Source organism: Acanthaster planci, linkage group LG18 (assembly GCF_054643075.1).
Source record: "Acanthaster planci isolate LZ-2023a linkage group LG18, COTS_SCS, whole genome shotgun sequence".
Lineage (NCBI taxonomy): Eukaryota > Metazoa > Echinodermata > Asteroidea > Valvatida > Acanthasteridae > Acanthaster > Acanthaster planci.
In genome coordinates, this window is record NC_141794.1 from 4,497,766 (window position 1) to 4,524,277 (window position 26,512).

The window sequence follows — 26,512 nt, forward strand, 5'->3', positions numbered from 1 at the left end:
TAAAAATTTCCCCCCATAAACTTCTGAGCTTGATAGCATCCCAGGTTTAGATATGGCTCCAATAATCCCAAGAGCCCCTGCAACCCCAGACGTGAATATTCATGAGTCTCTCGGGGGATTCCTAAAAGGCTTGGGTGCGCAGGCAGGCTGACACCGGCACGCACAAATCAAAACCGGGACCCGAGAAATGAAACCTTGTATTAATGTTGTCCAGCCGTGCTTCGCCTGTGCCTCCTCGAAAAAACCCTGGTGCCGTTTCCCCCCAACTGGGGCCGAAACAGCTCATCTCGTACCTTTTTTCTGTTCCTTCTTATTTTCTCTGCCAACCGAGGGTACCTCTTCTGATCCGTTTTGGGGTAACACTAGCCCCAAATTGGGTCAATAGCAGAAGAAACTCCACAAGCAATAATCATTGGCTCGGCTTTCATATCCTGAGGGTTGTGTATTGAAGACTCGCATACTGGGATTGTATTACAGGACACACTCCATCCCATCAACCCCAAGAGCAGCACTTTTCCCCCTTCTGCGCTCATGCGCGCTCTCTCTCTCTCTCTCTAACTCCATGTTTTTCTTCTAGCCTCTTCTTTTTTTATTAAACCTTTGATTGGGGCTTAGTGTTCACCAAGTGCACCTTACCTGTACAACATGACGCTGGTCGCCTAACCCTGGCTGTGGTGGAAGCACCGGCTTTAGGCCCCTGTGGCTTTCATTTTCGACCCTCCTGCCCAAAGAAAAAAAAGGTGGAAAAAGTCTTGATTCGGACAAAAGTTTGGCATGTTTGTTTTAGCTGGAGGGGGATACATGGAGGTGTGAAAAGGGGGGGGGAAGGCTGTGGAAGGATTTCCAATCGATTGGTGGTTGTGATTTCAGTTGTGCCGAGATGCTGGAGTGCTTCGATTAATAACGCTGTGCTGGCCAGTGGTCCTGTTTCCTCAATGAAAGTTTGGAGACTGTTCTCTGTACTTCCTGTCATCGTGAAAGTGTAAGACCATTCTCTGTTCAACTTTTTGCACAATGCATTGTGTATTTTGTCTCTTGTGCCTTGCTTCTTGTCAAGGTCACAGCGTTTTGTCTTTTGTCAAACACACTGTTTTGTTTCCGTGATTGACAAAACAAATAAAAAGCATCAGTACTTTGTTGTTAGGTCTGTAATTGTCTTCATTAAAAGGCTTATTTAATTGAATGATTAGTTAATTTGTGTCAACAATCCTGAAAAGGTGTTTTCTTTTGTCATGGACAGCACTCTCAGTACAAAAGGTAAGGTTTAGCAAGGAGTTCTACCACCTGTCGCCAGAGGGCAGTGTTTGATACAGGAGCACAGAGCATACTGTAGGGAGTATCGCCAACTTCAGACTTTCGGACCAAAATAGCTGGTCATTATGTGTAATTTACAGCATGCAACTAGTGTGCGCTAACTGTCATTCAATGATGCATAATCCACCATTTCGGTTCCAACGATTGACACATTCATGTCACAACTCTCTCTATAAACAGCTCTAATATAAATCCCCCACTTAAAACCAAGTATGATTTGCAGAGAAGCTAAAATATTTGCTGTGTTTTCTACCCACAAAAATGGGTATCATGGACACCCTTTTCAAAAGTTTTCTAACCTTGTATGGGTTCAATTTTACATTTATTTTACTTCAAATATCCAATGGTGACTACCGCAATATTCCATGTTTTCTAAAGGGCTAGGGACAGATACATGTACATCCATTGTAATTTATACATATAGGCCAATGTTTGTTTTTCTTGTCTGCACAGGGTCACTGTACTTAAGCTTCAACAAAATTGCTGGTATGTTTTTATTTATCACAGCAAGTGGCCAACCATAAATTTGTAGGTAAGAATGTTTTCAGGTGATTTGGCAATCTGGTGGATTATGCATTTTGTGGAAATTCAGCCATACCGTAAAATTACGCAAAAAATTCAGTTTTAAATTTGAGGAATATCTAAGCAAATCATTCTGTTGCTTGGGAATGGCATAGAAATACTAGGTCAAGATTATACTTTCAGCAATCTTCTCCTATTTCTGTGAAATTTATGAGAAACTGTACGCAACAGATTATGAATATATATTTGTATACCTTTATGGTATGCGGATATTTTTTTGCTTTGAAGCCACAATGAGGAAATCACACAAAAGAGTAAAAAAGTGTCAAGTTAAAGTGACAAAACAGTGCATGTGAGGAAATTTGCATGGGAAATGAAAGCGAAACAAAACTTGATCAATGCTTTCCTCTAGAAATAAGGCGAGTGTCATCATATGAGCCACTAGAAAATCAAGTTCCAATGATACAAAGATTTTGTGCACCAAACAATTCACATGTTACCTATGAATTCTCTACACTAAACACATACTTTTTTAAAGACACCAGACCATTCCCAAAGCTGGAAATTGCTGATCGGGCATAAGTCATTCAAAAATCATGCCACACAATAAAGCAGTCAGACTGGGGAATTCAAGTGAGCCTACAGAAGATGAACAAACAAAACTAAGGGTACCAGACATCATTCAAATTCAACTCACAGATGGATTTTGGGGGGCAAAAAGATTGGACTCCTCAGTGGCTGTGATACCATCAACTATCCACAGAATATCTGCAGCGGGCATGTGAGTACCAAATAGTAACACATAACAATGCAATCCCCACAATTCCCTCTCACGAGGTACATGTACGAGTTTGAAAGGCCGAACATTTACACTCATTCGTTCACACAAAAAGTTACCATGGAAAAACCAACTGGGTGTCCCGTACCTCTACACTAACACACTTTCTTTGTCAAGGTGTTGCATGTGTCGTGAACACGCCGCTTTTATGCAAGCAAGCATCATACCAGGTGGCACAATGTTAGTGCTTGTAAAATGGAAAGCACACACAGTCCTGGTGTAAAGAATCCGTGATCAAAGCACATTTTCTGAAAAATAAGGAAATGCATTTATAAATATGTTATATCATATATCAAGCAGGACTGAAAAAAAAGTTGCCAAAAAAAGGAGGTGCCACATACCTGGGCAGCTCTCTGCATTTCCTGGAAACAAAATTCTTGTTTCACTTTGCACAGCTGACACCGGTCCTCTACCTTGGGTTGAAATCTGGTTGAGCGGGCTGTAGTTCTTAGCACCTGTCACGGTGGAACCATGTAACATTACATTGTGTATTTCTGGGGCACAGTGAGGCCAAGAGGGCCGAAGGGCGCGGGGGCAAAGGTCAACTGCATGTCTGGCTTGTCAGGTGCAGTGTAAGACAGCTGGTGGTGAGAATCAAAGATAGGCTTGTTCAGCATCATGTCCAGTGTTAAAGGTCGTGAAGGCAGTTCTTTCAAGAGTTTTGAGTTCAGCTATTATTCAAGTTCCTCCTGCGGTGACTAGTCCCTAATTCCTTTTTCTATTGGGAGTGAAGGAAATGGTCTAAATGTTTAAAATTAAACGTTAAAACTTTTTTCTTAAATCGCCTTATTTCCTTATTGTTGAGGCTGGGGCAAATGGCGACAGAAGGATTTTTAAAATGAGGGACCAGCTGTGTGAGTATTCGAGTGAAGTAGACCAGACAACTTATTCTATACCAGTAGGTGTAAACAGATTCAGAGCCTACGGTACATTTTTTTTGACCTGCCAAGAACATGGCACACCCAGTAATAAAAAGGGGCAGTCCACCACCCCTCCCTCCAATTTTTCTGCCACCAGTTGTGGAGAAGGCACATGTATGCCTATTTGAAATTGGGAGATAATTTTAAGGGTGAACGGGTAACCAGGAGGTGTACATCACTCAATCGAGATGACATGTATATTATACTTCATGCTTGATACATGTAGATGCAGTTCATGATCTATCCTATGGTGTTTGGACACCATTGGCTGGTTCAATCTGCCTGTCAGTTTGTCTGTCCAGGATGCTGGGCTGTTCAAGTGTTTCAACAGACACTTGCTCTAGCAAACGGATGCGTCCACTTCTCAGCCCCTCTTAAAAGAAGAAATTAAAGGCCAGTGCTTTTATTTGGTATGGTAAAAATCTGACTCGAGGGAAGTGGACAATTTCAGATCTTTTTTCAGGGAACTCTTCTTAATTTAGGAAAATGAAAGTAAAAGCTACCTTAAATAAAAGGTTTGAAAACATTCCAGAGCAGTCTGTGTGTTCTCTATTAGTGTTGATTAATTAAATAAACAGTAGGCCTACTCCTCGCCTTGGTGATTGTTTTTGTTTTTTAAATTTCACTGAATTCACATTTCATTGAATTTCACCGATTTCTTGTCTTTGCTGGTTTGTCAGCATTCAAAATATCAGTTTCCTAGAAGAAGTCATGTCAATCAGGTTTTTTTCCATACTTTCTCTGCAATAATTTTGCACTTGACAGGGCTGTCACACAGCAGTTAACAAGTGCTGTCATTCTGATCACTGTTGTTACTGTACCTGAGATTTGGGCAGCTGCAAGGGGGGGGGGGATTTTGCACCACTCCAAGCCCATAATCCCCTACAAAATCTCTGGTGGGCCCAGGACAAATCTTCCTGGACTTCAGACACTTTCTGTCATACTGACAAAGACACGGTGGCATTTGTTTTTTCCAAGTCTGATGGAAAAATTAAAGCAGATCAGTTTTTCTATGGAGTTCAAAGGGCCTGATGGTCGTGGCGCTCATTTTACTTTTCCTGGTACAGTTGCTGTATTTTCAGCAAAACCTCCGATTGCCAGGAAGGCCACTGACTTCACTGAAAAACCGCAGTTTTTATCATTGCTATCTGTTTGGCCATCTGTCCCAGCTTTTCTAGTCACAAACATTTACATCGCTTCAACAACGCACAAGTTATTGACCAGAAAAACATCACCAGAGAGAAGAACTCACTTGCACAATGCATTTAACTCCCCTCAACTCTTTTATAAAAGCCATGTATCCACACAAGTCAACTATATACACTGCATACACACAGTCTCAAATAAAGATCCGATGGACATTTATTCCCCTGATATGTGTAATACATGTATAACTGCAGTGTATTATGATCAATTGTTTTGAACCATACATGTCCCATAAAATGTTAAAAAAACGAGCCGGTGAAAGCAGACAGCTGCATCTATATCCAAACAAGGACATATTAATCCTGACATAAATGAGGTTTTATAACTGGTCTCACATGAAGTACACTTTACAAATAAGCTGCAATTGGGTAGACCCAATAATTCGTAACTACTGAGTATGCAAGCTAATAAACAACTCAGAAATGTACCAGTAAATGAAAAAAAACTGCAGCAAATAATTACATTAGTAAGCAGAAAGTGACAAAATTACAATTAATGTGAATATGCACCAAACGGAATGATTAAGAAAGCAACAGGACATCTCTAGTGATAGGCTTACACACATTAATTTGAGACTTTGAGATACTTGGAGGCGACAAACATATCGGTCCTTTTTGCCAGTTCTGAGCATGCACGCGCTGTATGAGTATTCACAATGCCTTGAAAAGGGACCGGTATGTCTGCTACCAACAGCGTCTCAAAGTCTTCCATTGTTAACTGACATGAAATAAGTAAGGGGCGATGAGCAGCAAGGTGTCGTGACATGCTCCTACGGCTACATCGTAATTGCCGAAAACAGTGCACAATTCTAGCTCAATGAAGAAAAGGAAGGCCAAGAGTGTACTATGTCTCAATTCAAACAGATCATCAGGACTGTAGGGAGTCAAATTTACTTAAATGTAACTACAAACTTGCCTTACCTTACACCATGCTCTTATGAATGTGTTGTAAAAAGGAACGTACAATCAATAGAAAATACAAAGACTAAACAGTGAGAGCGACATCTGAACTGTAGTCAGTGTTGCAGGGGAAACCATCTTTACAAGACCACACAAGACCAACACATGACCTCCAGTCTGAATTGAAGTCACAAGCTATTCACATGAACCCCAACTAAAGCATTCTCTTGTCACTGTTCACCCGGTTACTTGTGACTGGTCTCGACTACAACACTGACCGCCGTGTATTTTTTAGTGTTCCTTCTTAAGTTATTTATCTTAAGTTATTGTGAGTTATTACCAAGTCATCAGGGGAGAACCCAAACAGGCCATCCACAACTCTGCCAGCAAAAACTACCAACTTTGTGCAGATCCCCTTCCCCCATGCAATGGCATAAACAGTGGCCCCACGCCAACAGCCTCATCCCACCCCATCCCATGTACATACACATTCTTTTTCATAGATCACGCTGGTCTTGCTGGCACTACTAAGATTTAAATAGTGGAGGAAAGGTACGCGTAATTAAGATATCTGGGCCCCCATAAAGATTAAAGTGACACAGTCTATTGATTTTATGATATTTTATGAAAACTAAAAGTAGCTCTCTGCATATACACACACTGCCCGCCTCATCTCTGCAAGTTTATCATATGCGGGGAGGAATGCTGTTGGACCATAAGTGAGCCATAAGATATCCAGCTCCAGTAAAGTGACAAATTATTCCTAGCTGTCAGAGATGCATTGCCTTACTTCGGATTTAACTTCTGATGAACTTTGTAATGACTTCATCAGGGCCACTGCTCAGCAACACCCAAGTTGCTAAACTTTTTCTTATACCTGCATGAAATTATGAACTTGGCTCATACATGTTATTATGACTTATAAACGATGGGTTGAACTCTAAGAAAATGGTTTATGTGTGTGATTAGTACATGGCAAAAAATAATAATAACTGGATGAAATTGAACAATGCATAAACTCGACAAAATGTTTCAAATTTGTAAAATATGTCAGTGAAAAAACAAAACTCATGCGAATTCTTAACTACAAGAAATGCACTCCAAGATTGAAAGTTGCTCAACGTTGGCATGGCCTACCAGGTTCACACATCATGAAATCTTCTTGGTGTCCGCAGTGACCTAACGCACATCTTGATATTGCTGGGCATGGTACAATCTGCATGAAATAACAGTCAAATTAACCATATTGTAAGTTACAATCACACACTAATAAATGCTTGTACTGTAGGTATACTGCCCTCCCAATCCACAATGCAAACACCTGCCATGAAACAACGGACCAACAGGATTGAGAAATGATCCCTGAAGTCAATTGACTGAGCTAGAATATCTTATTTGCAGTAAAGTATACCAAGACTACACAAAACTAATCTGGGACTGTCATTCAGACAAATCTCCTTTCCACACAAGCATTTCTCATTGTGCCACATACATGTATCCACACCATCTTTTCTAGTTTTCCCTGCTGTGCAACCCAGAACTGTTTCTAGAGAGTTGCGACATGAACGTCTCAATTAATGGAACCAAAATGGTGGCTTACATGTGTCAGTGCACATGGACAATAAGTACATTATGGCCGCCTGCTGTATTGCACATATAAGGAACAGCCATTTTGGTTCCATAGTCTGAAGTTAGCACTACTCTCTCAATATAAAGAGCTCTAATGCAACCTAAACAGTGCATAAACATACTGTAAATGGAAAAGCACATTAACAAGGCACAACTGTATCATTTGAAAGGGCAAACTCAGGAAGGCAAGATTAGGACAATTCTGTGCAAAAATGGAAATCTGGTCACTCTGAAGTTCACCACTGTTGAAGAATACCTATGATAATGAGGTCAATTAATGAGGTCAGTGACAGTGTGACCTAACATTCGCCTTTATGTGAAATTGCTCATAGTCAGTTGTAAGAGTCAGTGTGGGACATCACAGTATTTTTGAAATGCAGAATTCAGCAGTGACTCAGGAGCAGGTGGACCACTGATGTCTGGGCGAGTTTGCTAAAATTGCACAAAGACTGAAAGCAGAGTAGGGTACAGCAGGGATCAAAATCCCTGGAAAACAGAACTAGGAAATGCAATTGTGCTTTTAACGTTTGATGAAAAAATCAGAGCACCATAAGAACTGAAATTTCAGTGGGCAGCTATCTTGCATTACAGTTCGAGTACTATTCGCTCTGGAATCAGAGGAAAGCATATATGCAATGCAATAGTCCTAGTGGTCTTTGACAAAAAAACGCACATTCTCAACTCTGCTTGAGCACCTGTGCCTAAATGCACCTCAGATCAAGCGAACGGTGTATTCAAAACATTAAATATCACCATCTTTATTCCTGCCCCATTCTACAACACCCTCCTCCTCTCCTTCCCCCCCCTCCCACCCACCCGCCTCTACCACTTCATCTCCCAGTTCATGAGCAGATTGTTGGCAGTGATTCATCCCAGCTCTCTGCCAGAAACTTGAGCAGGGCCTCCATCACTGTGTCAATACCCTCCGTTACCTCAACCCCTAACACAGTGTTTGCTCGCTCTGAATAATCTAGTTTTTATTTCCCCTTTGGTGTTTAAGTCCAGCCACAGTATGTCGGGTTCCCACCTCCTCAAATTGAAAAAAAAAACAAAATGGTCAACCGAGGGTGTTTAAATGCAATGCCAAATATACTTTTGAATTCACCCGATGTTCCACAAGCTTGAGTGCACCATATCAGTGACCAGAGAAATAAACTCGAGCACTTGTATTTAAACAGTCAAATGAAGAATGCACTGGAGAGCATTGCCAGGAGTGGCAGCCACAAATTTCAGGTAATCACACGTCAGAGTTTTGAATGGCTCTATCCCAATGAATGCTAGGAGATGTAGAAAGTAGCCCACAACAGGAATGATACCTCTGAAGTTTCTTTCTAACACCATATCACAGGTATGCTGCAAGGTATTAATGCATGCATTCTGCATTTTGCAAAGGCACTCTTGAAATCAATCAAAAATAGTCTTGCATGCTTGGGAAAACACCCCCGAATCTCCACTCCTAAGTTCTCACCAAAAGACCATAGTTTCTATGTGAAAGCATGCCATCTCTTGCCCCTGAGTGGAGTACATGTGCAGCTTTTATAGTATGGGCTCAGGAAGATCTCAAAATAACATGCACCTCAGTAAAATATGCCCTATGACAACGTCAATAACTGATGAGCATTAGCACCGTGTAGGTCCTTGACTCGGTGGACAGAAGAAAGGTATTCTGCACTATCACTTCAATGGCCACTTGAAATGAGGATAGTACAATAACTGTGGGTTCAACGGCACCGCATCATCTTGCATTATATGCTGATCAAATACAGCACCCCTCGCTTGAAATACATGGAGCTCACAATAACCAGAAACAAAACAAACCCTGGAGTCAAGCCCCAAGGAGTAATGCTTAAACAAGTGTAAGTCTAGCTGCTGTCATTTGCAAAACCTCGGCCACAGTCAACCCATCCGATAAAAAACACTCCATCCCCGGTCACCTCTGCAACAAAGCCCAACCTCTCCCGAGAAACCAAAACACAAGAAAAATTTATCACCGGCCAATTTCGGATTCAATACGCCACTCCGAGCGTGCAGGATGATACTGTTTGTCACCGAGGCGATGCATCGGGCCTTCCACGGTGAGCAAGCTCTTAATGACTCTCTGTGTAGCATTTACGGTTTTCGTTGGATGCTTAGGGCATTAAGCGCTGCAACGCTCCGGTCAAGATGTCACACAATACAGGCGAACCTGACACACACGGGCGCAAACAGCACATTACATTCCACAACATAATTACAACAAGTCTCTCATTTCTCAATACCGTGTCTCTGCCTGCCGCAACTGATAAGCACCCTATGCGTTGAACAGTTTAATAATTAAACTTGGGCCAGGCGTTTGTATCACTTTTCTCAGCATTCGGAAACAACCCTCTCCAAACCACTGACAAATCTTTCACTTCCACTGGGAAAAGAAAAGGACAACCCCTGAACATCAACAAGGTGAAACCAAATCTCTTTTTTTCTGGGATAGTTTCTTTGGTATCCCCAAAAGCCAGGAAACAGGCCTGGGATGGAGTGTTTCATTTGTATCCACTTCGTGTTGATGTTCACTGACAGGGCACAACTCTAGATGAACGGATTGTGAAATTGACGATCTAGGTGTATCACTGATGCACCTGTTTTTACCTGTGGCTACAAGTGTAACAGGCCACTTCAGAAAAGTGGCTGCTGGAAATGTATCAAATATGCATGCACTGGCAAGGGAAAAAAATAGCAAAAAAAAGTGTGTCCTCGGCAACATGCTCGGAAACAGCCAGGCAATGTCAGATGTGGGCTTTGTGCCTGAATTCATGTATTTCTCCTTTCTTCTTTTTCCCAAACTGCACGCCAGTGGCTGCTCTGCCATTCAGGTCAGCTATGACGGATTACAATGAACAAAACGAAAGCTGAGAGTAATCAAACTCATCTCGTGCTGTTCATGGTGCAACAGTAACAATCACTCAGAACTCACCTAATCATCAGAAATCCGATAAATGTTAAAATCTGATTTTGTCTTTGTGAACTAATTGGGCCTTTCACAGGGTTGCCACCAATTCCCAGATACCAGATACCCATCCAGAAAATGGATGGTACATGTACCTGGTTCCTTTAGGGTACCAGCAATACCAGAGACTGAAATTTTTACACCATCAGTAACAACCTCCTTAAAAGTGAAACACACCTGTTAATAGCTATACAGTTGCTGACATCACACTTGCAGGGTCATGCCGTGTTTGGAAACGGGTACGATACATGTACCTGGTTCCATCCACATGCGTCAAATCACGCTGCGAGTATTTACAATACATGTACACAATGCCAGGATTTCAACTGGTAGAAGACCTAGATCTGAACTTTTCACCCCCTCCCCCATCATGAGTCACATACTGCCTGCTAACCACAATGGTCTTGGTGACTGTACATGTACATCCAGGGTGAGTGCAAGTAGGTGTACGCACCATCAGAACCGCAAGCCATTAATAAATGACCATTTTTCTATGGCAATTATTCAGCATCATCTTTACTCATCTAAACAAGCATCTTTACTCATCTCGGCCAACACCAAGCCACTCCGCACCCGGGCCGGCCTGCACAGATGGCTGTGTGAGTGAGCAGCCGCGAGAAGTATGACGCACTGGCCACAGTGTGAGGCACTAGCTAGCCAAACATCGGTCTGAGGCAAACTGATTTGTCATAATTTGGTAGGATGACATCACTGTCTACAGTAAACCATTAATCATCAGACTGAAAACAAGACTTTTACAGATTTGTGATGTGATATGATGTTTTCAGCATACACCTTATGGTGGAGACATGAGTTTTGTAGTCAGATCTTGTTGAAACTTCAGCTTGCGATGAAGTACTAGCATTCTCTTCTTATGCTGGTTTATCTTGACTTTCTCGATCAAAATGTTACAGAGTTAATTAGACTTGAAAAACTTAACACTCAGATGTGAGAGACGCATGCAAGAAAATTCAGAATGTATTACTTGGATTTTTTGCTTTCGGGGTTTTCCTCTCTCTCTGGTGGAATCTTGTTAGGCAAAGCAAAGTTCCCACTGCAGAACAGTGATCATTTAATCCCAGATTGTCAGAACACAGTATATCCCTTTTTTGCCCGGAAATCTGACAACCAGAAGATGCATTGGTCAGACTACATGTATATTCTCTCCCTGCTAAGCATGTTCTATTTGTACATCGGAATTGATTTGCTTATTTTTTTTAGGCCTATAAGCTGTTCACAAAGCTGCTGCAGATTTATGCTAATCTTCCTGCACTCCTCAGTAGGAATACTGTAAACAAATTAAATAACGGTGAAATATATGTTATACAAGAACCTGTGCATGCATTTCAACAACAAAATAAGATTGCTTATCTAAAAGAACAGGATCAAGTATGCATCACTTGTTAGCTCTGAAGTCTTATTGGCTGGGTGCCAGCTGTTTCCAAGGCAACAATTAGATAATTAGGAACACTGTAATCACAAAGTACGTCGTCCTGGGACACAGCCAAAACTGGCGCCCACAGGCAAAACCAAACTGAAAAATAAATTACGTAACACACATTAAAATTATAAAACGAGAAAAGAAAGCCTTGAGTTTGCTTGTGGGGGTCAACCACATGTACTCGTAGAACTCTTTCATGTGTACATGTACAGTGCATATCAACAATTATTAAATCTGATTTATGCAAGATGTGAGGGAAAAGTACATGTGCCTACAGTACATGGGTTAATTTTAACAGACTTCTAAAAAAGCTGAAAAACTAATTTCAACATAAATTAATGTTGAGAGTATTTTCATGCAGAAAGGAATGTTCACAAAGGATAGAAGAGGACAAGTGTGCAACTGAACTTGGTCCACTGTCTTTCTTTGATCAAAAACTGAAAATACTGGTTGAGTTGTTGGAAAGGCATATATCATGTTGACTTGTTTGCATGCTTTCATTAAAACCATCTTATTTTCAGCAAGCCTCAAGCCTGAGCTGACATCTTCCTTAATTCCCAACGACACTGTTGAAAGTTGCCTATGCCACAAGGTGCTGAATGAAATTACCACTTCAGGCCAATGACACAACAGCCCTGGGGCAGAATGAGGCAGGTGGGATGGAGTGCCTTAGCTACACATGTATAAGGACACAAAACAGTGGGAAAACAGCCTGAATTGACCCTGCAGCCTCTATGGGTGAACATGCTGGCAGAAGATTACGTTAACCCAAACACCATGGAGCTAAGAACTCGATCAGAACAATTTAAAACACAAAAGCTGCAGTTACAGGAAAACGCCTAAGTTGAATGAGGGCCTCCTGAGTGGGTCCATCCATCATCTTTCCGGTGATGAATTATGCACAATTCCGATTTACGTTTTGATAGAGTTCACTGACAAATTCAGAGTGTAATGCATTATGAAGTGTTGGACTGAACTCTCTTCTGGGGGTTGCAAGGAGGAGGGAAACACTCGGTGACAGGAAGAGGGGTAAAGCATGGACCAAACGTGAGGAGAGGGAGAGAGACTGGGGATCATACTGATAGACACATAAGACATAAACACAGTCACAAAAAAACCCCAAATTTATGGGCAACAGGCACAATGAAACGGTTAATTGAGCATTTCGAGAGCGCGGAATTTGGTTCAACAGCAAAATCTTATCTAATTATTCTTCTTTTCCTAGGAGTTGGGAGGATGATCATTTAACTGTTGCCATCCTCCTCTCTAACAAGATCAATGCAGTGCTTTGCAACTTTTCTTCCGCTGGCTTCATGCGTGCATCACAAAAATTGTACGACAAGTTGCCACCAGGCAGAATGTACACGTATACCAAAATGCATGCGGTTTCACTCAGCACAGGTGTTGGCCACTACCGCGATGCACACAACTGCATGTGCACCACAAAAGAGCCCGCAATGTCTGAATACACCGTTATCTCCGTCATCTGAAATCTGACACATTTCCGCTCCTTCTCCCCTCCCCCCCACTTCTATTTATCATGTGATGGCCTTCCTCTGGAAGGCATACTCGGACTCAAAGATTCCATCAGCCCACGCTGCGGCCTTAATCCCACCCAAAGACAGGCTGGCTTATGGCATCAAATTGAATCTGGACTTACGCATGCTGTCGACACATTAGAGGCCAGCTTTGCAGCATCCCCCCACCCAGTGTTAAAACCAACAATCCACCAAATGTGCATATCAATGCCTACTATCACTCGAATCACCAGCCCCAATAAGGTACGAAAAAATTTCACTTCAAAAACTCTGTCACTGATTCCACCACAATTTAGATCACCTACTACTACTAATAATAGTAATAGCAAGATTTATATAGCGCCATTCCATCTAGATCATGGCACTGCGCAACACATGATAATGAAACTATACTGGAAAAAGATGCTTTTTTAAGTGTTCCATGAATGATAATATTGTGTCCTGTGACCTAATATTTGATGGTATTGTGTTCCAAAGCTTTGGACCAGCAATTATGAAGGCTTTATCCATGGAGGTGTTTCTAGATCTTGGGACTGAGAAGAATGTGGCGTCACAATTGGTTGCTACATGTATACTACATGTATTTTTTTTCCTCAGGCTCAGAGCAATTGAACTGCCAGTAGTGCTACATTTGCACATCAACATTTTTAGGAGTTCTCCATCTTGAAATCTTAATTCCTCAAATTGAGAGAGACCAATTACCCAGCTGCTCAGCTGCACGAGACAAAAATTATTTCCTTTGAAACCGGTTACATTCGCTTCACTGCAAGTGACTCAATCCAGTGTGAGCAGAGTGCACTTAAAACACACGGTCTCAGGAGAGAGGCTCTGCTGGCCAGGCCGTATCTCTGAACCTTTAAATTGCGTTAAGAGCCAGTGATTACTCGGAAAGCATATTGCCTCACCAGATGACCGAAGTGGGGAAACTGAAGATGGAGGAGTTATCGGTGAGCTCCAGTTCATACATCCTCTCAACAACTAATGAAAAATCGCAACAAAACTATCCTCAGATTAAAAAAAAAAACAGAATAAATGCAATAGGCTAAGTAACTAACAGAAAAGGATGCAAAAAAAAAAAACCACCAGTACACCTGCTGGTCACTCAACTCAGTCAGTTGACCAACAAAACATGATTGAACCAGTGGACCAATCACTTGCAATACATTAAATACATGAATTAATACAAAAATCAACAAAAAAAAACTCAAATATGAAAATATACCACCAGTAACACTGAATCTTTTGCAACCAAGATTTTTGACCAATATACTAATACCACAAAAAATACACCCCCCAAAAATCTTACTTCGGTGAAAAATCTGGCTACAATGCCACCCCTTGTAACATTTCCTCCTAGGATTTCATTACAGAAGTGTTCCTTCCTTGAAACCCCTATTTGCCATACTTTCTGATGCTAGACTAGAGGCAAGGTAACAAAATGAAATTTCCATTAATTCATTTCTTATTGAATAAGCACTTGCACAGCTGCAAGTATTGTAATGCGAGTTGTACTGTGCGTACATATAACATGGATTCCTCGAAAATGGACCCTGGTGATGCGCGTGACTTTCTCCGTTTTTCCATAATCCTGTTAGCAATCAAGAAACAGGACTGCACCAACTTCAGTTGCCGGGGGAAGGGGCAAAAGGGGAGGGGGTTGGGAGACTGCAGCTACACCGTGTATTCATTTGATGTACACGTACGCACGATGCGTCATTCTAGGAAGGCTTTCCCTGTCCCTCGCAATGATCAACTGTGAGCCCCGGTGTGACAATGAGATGAGACGCAAAATCCAGAGATGCCTCCGGACGCCGAGACCGCCCTAGCTCCAAATGAGTCAGTGTAAGGGCACCCTGTCATTACAATAATAACCGGTCTGCATGCTGGGACTGGGGAGTCATCACAGTGCTGTCATGAACCCATGCCTCTGTGTGCATGTACCGGTATACGTACATGTATGTACACACACCAACTTCTCCCTCCCCCCCCATCTCATTCAATGCAGAATGAGCTCTGATTCTCAAGCTGCAAGTACAATCCGTTGCTGCCGCTGCTGCTGGGGCAATTCCCCCACGCCAGGGGGATGTGACTCACAGCCGATCGCTAAACACCTCATCCTTTTGTTTCAAGTGACTGAGCATTAGCCTCGTTATGCTTTACTAATTGCCTAATAGGCCAATTGATTTAAGGGGAGCCCCGATGGTTTATTAAATTTGAGGAATTAATTAGAATTGACTGAGCCGTAGCTTGAGATACATGTACAAGTGTATGTGTGCATACAGGTTGTTCTTAACACAAGTGGATATTGAGAGAGACAGTATACATGTATTTGCCGTCAGTAATTCTGGGGGAAATTCAATCACTACTCTCAGTGCAAACTAACTATGAAATAAATACAAGGCTATTACATGTACAAGTATATACCCAGTCATTTTCTGACACAACATGCCTGTTCATACTGTCCACGGAGCAAAACACGCAGGTAGGCCTGCCACATACAGGGTAAACAGCGTGAAATTGACACAATCTCTGGAGGTGCTGCTTGGGCAGGTGCGGGTCATTGGGGGCTGCCTGAGGCACCCTTGTACCCCTTTGACCCTTTGCACTTTTTAAATGGATAAATTATTAATTATTTTTAAAAGAACACACACACATGTACAGGCAGGTGTGCATGCCGCGTGACCCCATACTGCAACCTACATGTACACATAAGCAATGATGAGCATCTTCTCAGACATGTGACTTAAGATGTACATGTAGTACGTTTATAGCATGGAATTAGCTTTCTTTTTTTTTTTCTTTTTGAAAAGCACTGGTCAATGCATTGTATTTGGCTGCAGTTTTAACAATGACGGAGCTGGAGCAAACTGTGCAGAAACAGACATGTATGGAGTCCGTCAAGGTTGGGCAAACCTAACAAGAACTTAAATCGAGAACTAGTCCAATTAGAGAGACAAAACGTAGAAACCTATCTTTACCAAACCATCCACAGAGGAAACCAAGTAATGCTTACAAGAAGTGAAGAACATGTAGATGTACGTGTACCTTGCTTTCCAGACATGTTAATGGGCGGGTGTTTTGCCAACCGATGATACATATTTAATACACTTACAATTTTATTATTGGCTGAGGCATAATTAATGCATTACATCCACTATTTATCATTTACAACAAATGAACAAGCCTTGATGGCAACTATTCATTGATTCAGAAAAAAATCATTCATCAAGACGAGATACATGCGCATGTGTGCAGTAGGACAGACTCCAAAAGGGACAATACGAAGCTGCCTCCAATGGTCCCAGGTGTGACTGGACCCAATTAGAACAGATTATTACCCATCCAATGACAATTACATTTCACAGTGTCCTTTTTTTTTTTTAATCTATACTACCGATGTGATAGAAATGCTTCTTGTGAAGACTCTCCAGTTTTCCTGTAACGGTAGCCTGAGCTCATCTGGGGTTGCAAGCGGTTTTTATATGTTCATGCTAATTTCAGGGTGAGAGGCTTTTTGGGGGTGGTAAGTTGTGAGTAATGGAAATTGGACCTAGGGTCTGTAGAAACCAGATTTGTTGAAAATCAAAATATAAAAAAATCCAATATCAAGTGTATTCAATACATCAAATATTCCCCATGTAAGTCACAGGCAACCTTTGCCACTGTTTTGCCCTTATAATTTCAAAGCAAGTATAACAACCACGTAACTCCAAACTGGAGATTTATTTTGTTGACGACCTGCCTTGCTTTTAATATTTTTGATATTATTCCCAATATGGAGATTCATTTTGATATCCCTAATTAGACCACCTGAAAGGCTGCCTGTTACCAATGAATTTCTTTGGAATTCATTCTCCAACTTCTGAACACAGTCTTCATGTGGAGCACCCTAGCTCCCCTTGCCCATCCCTCTTTTATGCAATGGTAACGGTGACCGTGAGGCACTTTTTTCTTCTAGTTTCAAACGGCCACCTTTCCATATCCTGTAATCCATTTTGTGTAGGTTGCAAATGTCTACAGAAATATACAACATGTACAGTGTACATGTAAATGTACACAGAAGACTAAAAATGCACAAGTTCGTAAAAAGGCATCTCAGTTAGGGCATAATCTATTTCCATTTCCATGAAACCTTTAACACGTTCAGGACACTCATAACACTCCTCAAACCACAAGTCATTCAAACTACAGCAGAAACATACATGTAGACATTAATATGCAATACAGCATCCCCCTCCAATCTAGTGTTGGAGACGGATGAGCTGAAAGTATACATTTCCACCATCAGTCGAGTAGCCCTGCTCAGTGACACACAGCCCTACTCCATCAATAAGTCCCCATTAAAACACATCCCGTCAATGCTGTCCAAAGCCCCCTACCCTCTGTGCCCTGCATCTCAAGGAATGAAAGTAAACATCCATCCCAACAAAGAAAAAAACTGCCTTCCCATGGCATACCCTCTCTCTCTCAAAAAAAAAAAAATGAGCTTGGCGCCCGGGTCACAAACACTCCCTAATCATCACCACGTTTGCGGGCCCGCACTCCGTCGACACACACCCACAAAATGGCCTCATTTAAGCTCCCCCCCCCTTTAGTATCATTTCTCTTCCCACATGGGCGGCACAGACACTTCCCCTTCTGACAAGCCCACTTGTCCATGTGCAGACCCCTTAATTACTGTCAAATATTTGCGGTAAGATGGAGCGCATGGAAAGTCCATTCACAGCGCCCATACAGAGAGACACGGACACCCCTTTTCTCCCAATCTGATAAAAATCTGTCAGAAAACAATTACTTCCTCGTCTTCTCCACCCCCCCCATCCTGTTCCCTGTCTGCCTTTATCTCTCTCTCTCTGTCCCTCTGCAGCTCTTGTGCCATCTCAGCCTCTTGTCCTGGTGACAGCTTGGCCAAATATGCCCGTCATCAGCGGGCGCGATGATGACACACTTAACGAGTAATTTTCGCTTTTAGCATGCGTCATGGCAACAAATGACAACATCCTCGGAGAGATAAATAATCAGTGGGTGACCTATTTCATGGGGGGTTTGGGGGGTTTTTGTTTGTATTTTTTACCTTTTGCAGTTGGCAATTGCTCCTCGTCATTGACACCACAGGAGGACGAGGATACTGAGGGAAGATGAGGATGAGGCCAGCATCTGAATGGACAGGGGTCATGCGATCTCTCATCCAGGGTGATGCTCCTCCATCGTCATGGCGATACCTGATGCATTACAATGACAAAAGACCCCTTGGAGTAAATATTTAATCAGCTTAGTAATCAATAAGGAATGCTGAGGCTGAAGTAGAGGGAGAGAGAGCGGCATCGCCAGCTGCATGTTCCTCAAAGAAAATGACTAAGATATTAATCAGAGAGCTGTGATTTGGGAATGACCTGTGAATTGAACCACATCTCCACGACCAAAGATTTATAGAAACAGTTGGGGGCGTAATTCTGCTCAAATTTTCTTTTTTTTTTGGCAACAGTCCAGCATTACTCATCCCTGTCATATCATACTCACACATCTGGTTTTTGTCAGCAAAAGTCATCTACAGAAAAAGAATCAAGAACTCATTTTTCTTATATCGAGAAAGCTCACAAGTAACTGGGGGCAATAACTATTTATTTACTTCTCAGCCCACCGCACCTCTTCTTAATCCAGATGCATTAACTGTACCCTTGTTAATTCACTCCGCAAAAGATCCTGCTGGTCTTAAAAATCACACGGGATGGACCTCCTCTCTCTAGAGCAGTGGACTTTAAACCAACTGTTTTGATAGACAGAGACGACCTACACAGAGCTGTTTGAACGTGTAGTACAAAAAGTGTTTAAAAGCATTTAGTCACAGTTCATAACCAATTGTTTGTAGTATATCTCACTGAACTTCCATGAACAGCCTGGCTTATGTTTATGGCAAAACAGTTGTAAAAACCCTCAGCAACTTTCTTGTGCACAAAATCTTCCAATTCACATGGTCTTTGAACACTTATCATGTTTTTTCTCTCTTGCGGACAAAATACGTGTAAAGAACTGTATCGCTTGCAGGAAAAATGCTTTAGTGGTAGAAAAACACGTTTAGAATGAGGTATTGCAATGATTAACTGGGGCTTTGTGGTAAAAGAACATGGCCCAGGTGTCTGCTCCAGGTTTTAAGAGGCTGGTACACGCACTCCCACACCGTAGTTGTGGGGACACACACTCCGACATTTCACCTATTTTGTGGGGACCGAAAACGTTGTGGGGACGCAGGAATGTCCCCACAACTCGGTTCAAAGTTCCCTAACAAAAGAACTTGTCCCCTGAACGCAGTGAATGTCTACCGACTTGTACTGAAAAGAATATCTACATGTTTCACAGGAATTTTCTACACCTGATGTAGCCTTCAAATTAATGAATGCATGCAAGTTATCACAATGGTCTTTCAAAAACTTGTTGAGTGAATAATTAGCAAAAACTTATAATGGAAAATGACAAATAAAAACTACATGTATGCCTTCCACTTCTCCAAGATTAGTAGGGTACATTTTTTTCCCAATCACTTAAATTAAGAGAGAAATTATTCAATCAGGCAGAATAGTGTATTCATTTTGATAGGCCTGGTCACACATTCTCTGAAAAAACTTAAACGTAGTGATATAGGATTTCACAAATGAACGATGGGCCGCTCCCACTCTGTCACCAGCCAACATCCTTCTACAGTAAATTACAAAACCATCTTCCACTAAATGAAGTTCAGTTCCTTCTTTAATTTCTGAGTTGTGTTTTTGAAATCGACCCTAAATGACTCTCCTGAGACGGACATCAGAAAAAGTGGAGTTCCCGAGGAAGCGACAGTAAATCTGCCTGCATCAATATAACTGGCTAAGTCAAGGCAAGCCCTTTCAAGCAGTTAGTACACTGTAAACTGATACCCAAGGCAGTCCTGTTAATAAACAAAAAGGGCTTTTATGTGGCCAAGGGATTAAAACAGAGTAATGCAAGGGGGAACAAAAGGAGATTGAGAAGAGACATGGTGCACACATGCAGACATTTGCCAGAGCAATCTGTATGCCACTCACTTATCGCGTTAATGGCACGCCAAGCAATCAAGAGGACACAACACGTCTAGTTTGTCATCTGCACGCGTGAACGATCCCGCAAACTGGCCGACAGCGCACGGCCGTACATTGACAATCAAACTGCGGTAATGATTTATTGATGGCCGAGGAACAGCACCGTGCCAGGTTCGTTAGCGGAGAGCCCTGTGCCTGCCTGCATGGCCGCTGGACGGTAGGTGTCGCTATTCACTTCCGACAAGGCTGGTACCAGGGGACAACCGGCCCCATGAAATGCAAATAAACTTACTGGTAAACACAAGCTGCAATGACATACACACCGCGTAATTATAAAATTACCATGATTAAGCTGATCGGCTTCAAGATCATTATACATATTTATGTGAATATATCAGACAAGCACTTGATGATTCAGGCAATGCCACTGGACTCTTTCTTGATACACATTCATTAAAACACTGCAAAGAGCCAAACCTTCATAATTTTTCCATGAACTAAACAGGACACAATTTGAAGGTGTGGAACGAATCAGACATAAAAGGGAGTGAGTCATGGAACACCATTCAGTTTTTTAACTGCCAACAAGACAATTGATGATATTGTACTCATCTACATGTTTCTTTTTATATACTTTGTTGGCATAAAAAAAAGTTGGTGACAGACCTTTTACTACCGTTCAGTCCCTGACTCTGGAATCATATTTTGATTGGCACAGGGAGCGACAAGCATTGTCATATCTAAAATCTTAACAAGAAATCTTCCTCCAATGTGTTCAGAAAACTTCATTTTTTTCAAATTAGCATAAGGGATTAGTGATAAAGGAAACTCTTTGACACAAATGTACCAATCTGTTAGTTATAATGAACTGTTTTGTTTATGGACTTCATTTGAATAAATTTACTTTAAACTGTTGTATTGTGTCAGAACTTAAAACGTTCACAGTACTGTCAGATCTAATTAATGTATTGGTAATTTCAACATATTTTAGTCGAATTTTTATAAGTTTATGTAAAGTTGTTTGATCAAATTTTACTATGAATGAGCACAGTAAACATGTTACCATGTAGAAATATCGCAACCATACCACCTGCTTCCTACACGTACATTACTGTCTATGTACATGTACATGTACATGTACATTGAATAAATTTATCCAAACTCTTTTCTTGCATCAATTTACATGTATGACCCTCCGCTCTGCTATGATGGTTTTGCTTGTCTTACTCTGTCTAATCCAAAAGCACAAATCATCCATATTTCAGCTTTACATCAGACCTACAAAAAGATGCACAAGTTTATGAGTACTGCCAGTGAGACACTACTGCAAATAGATAAGTTGTGATGCGCATTCTTAATGAGGCCTACACACAGAGTCAGGAAATACTGGTGATGAGAAACGATGATGATGACGGCGATTAGCATCACTGGACTTTTTTATGGGTTTGTCATCAGGCACAGGAATGGAGCATACCGGGATGATGAGACCCTACACAATTAATTCTAGACGTCGAACACTGTACTTTAGGGTAGCCTGCCCATCACTATCTGTTAATTGGACAGCAGTCCCTTTTGTTATGGAAATCAGTCCGAGGTGGAAGGGGGGGGGAAAACATGAAGTTAAGAGGCATTGATCTCAGCATAAAATTATATGGGCTCAATTGTGATGGTACCTTCATGAACTGGAAGCGGGAACTGGCGGAGAAAATAATTGGACCCACTGGGGCGCGACACCCACGATTATGTTTCTACCCTGTGTTTTATTAAATCCGTGAGCTGTAGAGGCATTACCTTCACGGGAAAAGATTGGGGGGGGCAGTTAGACTCAGCTGTTACATACATCATATTTGTAACCATAGCAATAACCAGATGGTGGGCGGCTATTGGGGGAAAAGGTGAAAAAGAAAAAAAAAGGAGCAAACTGTAGCATACATGTAGATCCAATCCAAATGCCACATGCATTATGAAAAAAAAGCTCCCTTAGGGTATATCAAGTGTTGGTGATTAGAAAAATGTAACCCTCTCAGGCACCAAAAAAAACTACTGTGCAGGCTTTTTTTCATAACAGTTTTGACAAGAACTGATGGGAAAAGCTGGCATTAGTAATGGATCTCAGTGTAGCACTTACAGGGGAGAGTGAAGTTACTCCGAAAAATTAATTATCTAGTTGCCTCACTTCCAGAGCCCACTGTTGTCTCCAGCTATCTGAGCAACAAAAGCTCAGGGTTTCGGGGTGTGTTTTCACTGCTTTGTTCTAGAAGGACTTTGCAAATCAATATTTGGTGGAGCAGAAGATCTGCCCTTATGCATGCCACGCTGTCTGTTGTCATCTAACCACCACTAAGCTAAAAGAAAAGAGAGGCATCACATTACGTGGGTGACCTAGCGCAGCTGTACAATTCAAAATTGGCTGAAACTTGTTTTTCTAAGCATGCTTCCTCCCTGGATGAAATATTAAAATATTGATTGCGCCAACCCCTTTTTCTTTCTTTTTGGAATGGATGGTTTAGTAAGGATGAAATCTCCACTATAAGAGCATTAAAGATTCACCCCGGTACATGTACTGTATACATGTCATTCTAAGTGGAGTGCACCAATGAACATGGACAAGGTACATGTAGCTTAAGGTGCCATCACATTTTTAGCGGTGTGAATAATGAGAATATAATAAAGTTGTGATTTTAGTGAAAACAAAACTACAGCCTCCCTGCATTGTTCCATACTGCACTGTATTATTTAAATAAGTGCAGAGTACAAAGAGGAATCATACATGTGTTCGCGTCAGAAGGTTTAGAAGGAAGAGCAATGTTCTCATTGAATGTTAAAATATCTTGACCAGTTTTTTTCTTTTGGGGGCTTTTTATCCAACTGTGGTATTCCTGGGTAAAACATTCTTCCAAACAACATTTAAATCATACATGTGCGAGTAGTTCTCCAGAAAATATACATGTAACTCTCTTTTTAAAAAAATTATTTCAACATACCCACGACAATCCCCTGAAAATGCCGGACCATAAAAAGATCATGTGAACCCAATGCTCATGCTTTGCTTCGCTAATGTGATGCGGCCAAACGCGTGGTGGCGCACTGACCAGTAGCAGGTGCTACGCAGCAAGGCACTTGCTCTCACAGGTACCATTCCCACTTGTTCATGCGCATCCTTTGTTTTAATTGCAGTGGTGAGACTATGCGCTGAGTACATCATGCTGTCATTTATCAGTTCAGCTGTGTGTATATACAGGCACATTGTGAGCAGAGCGTCTTGTGCCTGATAGATAATTGATTTTGTAATCTTACTGGTATGCACGTCTCTGATATGGCAGTATTCATTTGCACGGTCGGCATATGGCAGGCTACAACTGTCCAGTTGATACATGTACTTGCAATGCGCTGAATATAATTAACAACACTACGTCAATTACATTACCACTGGATGAGTTGTACATGTGAGCAGTGCACTATGCATGTGTTCATGCAGGCCGGAGACTTGGTGACTTAGAGGCTTCAATGCCAGGACGTTATTAGTGGAAGGAGCACGGCATTTTTAATGAGCAAGGTCCAGTGCTGCTTTGAAAAATTACCATTTTTGTAATAATTAATCAGTAAAAACCCTTATAGCAAGAATCAATTTCAAAATTTCAGAAATGACTGATTTTACACTTTCTTCGTTCAGACTTGAAAAACGTGCATGCATGCACATGTATGACTCACCACAGTCCCCAAAAACATTTACAGTATTCGGGTACATCGACAAGACAGCTAAGGCGTGCAAGAGGAAATTCGGAAAAGAGAAAAACTTCCAAATCGCATGTGACTTTGTTCAGGGTTTTCATTTCCTAATGGCAAGTTAAAAAGTGAGGAAATTGGCTGTTCCAAGGAAACCTTGCATGCCTGGCAGTGTTTGTCACTCGCACAAAGATTTCCTCTTTGCTGGGTCTACAGCCAGGCACCCCAAGCCGTTATTGGTTGATGAAGACGGCATCTCATTTCCTTTGATATACATGTACTGTACATGTACATGCAATTGATTGCCTCAGAGTGGAGGTATCACACAAAGTTGGGATCCACAATCTTAGCAGTCTTTGAAACCTGATTTTCAAAATCAGTTTCATTATTATTTCCATCCTTTATGACTGTACATTCAACATTTTCAAGGAGTTGCCAGCCTGTAAGCAAATAATCAGTGAAATGAAAACTAAAGTCTCCACTTTCAATCCAACAAGATTAGAAGAACTAAGCTGAAATTAACAAACTTGTGTTAACATGATGAGAAAACTGTTACTTCTAGGAAGCATACAAGTACATGTACCTGTGCTGGTTTCTGACAATGCCTGATGCATTCTGATCCCGCGACTCAGATTCGAAGCAGCGCCCTCTGCTGGACTAATGAAGCCAGGCGGCTCACCTGGTGCATGAAAGACAATAGGGTGAAAATTAATTCATGAATTATTGACAAACAGCGCCCACAGCCCCCGACCAAGGTGCCACACAACGGTGGGTTAACGCATTCACGTACATGTACAAATGGACCTCTCGAGCAGGAAAGCAGTTTTCTGCATTCTAAGTATAGAGATGCAATTCGAGACCAAAAAATTAGTTATTTTTCTACATGGACAATGCCTCCCCCTACGTTGAAGTCCTTGAAGATAAAAACTTGGCGAAAATTACATCGGAACTGATGGTTCATACCCCCAGAGATACTGTGGTATAACCCATCGAGGTAGTTCACCAGCTTCATCGCTGCAGTTAATAAGCCAACCGACACAGCCTGGCACTGCAGCTTTCACAATATCTACTGAATGAAACCCTGCCGTTTGAGACACAGACTGCAATGCAAATCAAGCATCGAACACGACAGCTCGTCATGTACATGTAGCACTACTTGATTGTACATGTACGATGCGTGTACCACTTCAGTATACCATGGTGAGACAAGCAGAGAACAGATGGATGCAATACTTGAGCTGGCTGTACGGAACAAATTCACAGAAGCAGCGGTAAAGTGTCACAATGTATGCATGTGCCTGACACAAGCTACTGAGATGTCATCAAAGAAAGAGCCGTCTTATAATCAAGCTGTCTTTTGACAAGTTTAAAGATACACTAACATGCACATTTTTTAACAGAGTAATTAATTCAACTGTTTTTTGAGAATGTTTGCATCACTGGCTCCTTTGGACTTAGGAACAGTGGTTCAACACCACCCATGTTTGCAGGTTCAACTCAGCATTTCACTAATGCTTGGACAGCAGTGTTCATAGAGATACTTGAGTTACATGTACATGTACATTTGCTTGTGCGGTATGGTCAATCATGAAGCATCTTTTCCTTCCATTGTTAATACTTTTAAAATTCAAATTTTGTCAATGAATATTGAATATAACAAACTCAAGACTTCCCCTGTAGCTTCTCAGTTTGCCCACTCAATTCAATGAAATCCCTGAGGGAGAGATATCAGAAAACCACGCAAAAACCTGGTTGTAACAGGTTTTGTTTTTCCAGAAAATGGACAAAATCAGTTGGAGGACAATTTGGAAAACAGATTCAGCTTTGCAGGCAGGGGAAAACACTCAACAAGACACAAATAAAAAATTTCTCAATGTGAAACGTACACGTAGGTCACAGTTGTAGCAAATGGTTAACACAAAGTCCATGACAAGCGTACATCTTAAAGCCTGTTGAATACTTTCACTTGAGTTCAATTTCATGACACATGCACGGAGAAAAAGTCAAACAGATCTCTTCTCTTAAAATGTCCTTCATCGTTAAAAACGACCTTCGGGTTTTCACTTTTTTCCATAATCCAATTGGCCCTCATATTTCAAATCACTCAAAAGTGTACTATGCAGTGTTGAGAAAAAGGTGGAAGAGAAACTCCCCTAAAATTCCAAGGTCTCATCTGCATTCATTTTGTTTACGGCATACGTCCATGTACCAGTACATGTACATGTGCATACTATATAAATTCAAACACGAATTTATGGGCATTGATCTAACCCTGGATGATAAATTGCAACACAGACCAAAAATATCACAACTGAAACATTATCAGTTCCTCAAGTGCCATAGCATTGAGTTTGCTTTTATCAGACCTCACCACTTCGTTGGCACAAATACCGGAACTAAAACCAAAACCAAGGTACCGGTACTCAATGAAAAATGTAGTACAACAG

At 41.5% G+C, this 26,512-nt stretch overlaps 1 protein-coding gene across 11 annotated transcripts in view; it reads right to left on the reverse strand.

The window, feature by feature from the left end:
• LOC110978304 (uncharacterized) overlaps window positions 1–26,512 on the reverse strand; it is a 202,026-nt gene that overhangs the window by 141,283 nt on the left and 34,231 nt on the right. For 7 of the 11 annotated variants that reach the window (XM_087148903.1, XM_087148902.1, XM_022233207.2 and 4 more), the window contains 5 exons: window positions 24,649–24,744; window positions 18,362–18,509; window positions 6,837–6,915; window positions 3,016–3,129; window positions 637–721 (listed from right to left, as the gene is read on the reverse strand). The gene's annotated coding sequence lies outside the window, so the exon portion shown is untranslated. Of the gene's footprint in view, window positions 1–636; window positions 722–3,015; window positions 3,130–6,836; window positions 6,916–18,361; window positions 18,510–22,467; window positions 22,680–24,648; window positions 24,745–26,512 lie in introns of those variants that run through there. The other 4 variants (XM_087148906.1, XM_087148907.1, XM_087148908.1 and 1 more) reach the window with 2 other exon arrangements.